Raw genomic sequence first — 1,393 nt, forward strand, 5'->3', positions numbered from 1 at the left:
GACAGTTTTTCCTTGCAGCGTTGTTCTACAGATTATGACACACCCTGTTCCCTTTTGTAAACATATTTTAAAGGTCTAAGTACAAGAACATGCCATGCATGTTGCTCATTCCTGTACGAGCAGATCATCAGTGTCTCAAGAACAATCTGACCTATTTCATACTGTTCCTTTTGGAAACAAATGGAACTCTCACTAATTTATTAATACAAATTCAAGCCATGCATTTCTAAAAAGTTTATCTATAACTTAACTGATTTTATCGCTACACATTTTGCTAAAAAGTTTGACCTTCCTAACAAAAGCTAGTTCAGATCTGCTTAAAAAGGTTCTAGATAATGTTTATCTACACATATTCAGTCATTTGTTGCTAAAGAAAGACTAACAGAGCAGATTTTAGCAGGTTTTTTTGTGCATGTGTCAAAAATAAACTCAAATGGTAACAGTATGTTCTTGGCTGCGTTCATCCTCATGGTGGATCTTATCTGTGGGCAAACAAAGAAAAAAGTTGAGCTAAAACTAGCCAACAAGCAGCTTCTGCAATTTATGCAAAGAAGTTTTGGTAAATGACAGAAAGTTTGTGTTTTTCTGATGATGGTTGTGGAACAGAAGTGAAGAATCAGCTATTTTATTCCTCAAACAACCTAAACGTTGAGTCAACACATCAAAATCGGTTTGTTTAAAGGGTAATGCAAAATATATTTTTTAAACCTTTAAGCCATCTGAAAATCTATGTTACTTATTGATTGTGGAAACTAACTTTTAAAAATAGTGATCAACTATTTCTTTTATTTTTTTTTTTAAAATCCAACTATGACTAGAGAAACTTCTACGGCTGAATTTCTCTCTGGCCCAGAGGAACGTGCACAGGCAGAGTTGGCGAATGGTAATCTGATGCATGATTTTGTGTGCTTCACCCCAGGCATTCTTACATATCTCATTTCACTTCGATGATCGCAGAAACTGCTGCCACTTTTTATACATATGTGACTCACTCCGTGCTTTTGCTTCCCGATCAGGAATTTTGCAGCGGAAATAAATAAATAAAAATTTTCCTTGTTCTTTTTTTGTAGAAAGTCACACATCTTCACCAAGAAGAGGGACGGACTGATGGGATTTCAGCAGCCATCTGTTTCGGGAGCCCAGTTCTCACCCACCTGTAGCCTCAAATAGCTGACGCACAGCTGTTCTTCACTGGCAAGCTTTATGTTTCTATACACATGCTAAAGCTGCCAGCTGAAGAACTGCTCTGGTCAGCCCTGCCCCGGATGACTCAAGAAGAGGAAGAGGATGTGGGGTGGTGGGTACGGGACGAAAAGTTAGTCTGGACTTTTGCATCCTGCCAGATCCGAGCCAAAGCCCATTGTTTGTGTTTTTCTTAATGATTTCTATTTAT

Source organism: Oryzias melastigma, linkage group LG14 (genome assembly GCF_002922805.2).
Source record: "Oryzias melastigma strain HK-1 linkage group LG14, ASM292280v2, whole genome shotgun sequence".
NCBI lineage: Eukaryota > Metazoa > Chordata > Actinopteri > Beloniformes > Adrianichthyidae > Oryzias > Oryzias melastigma.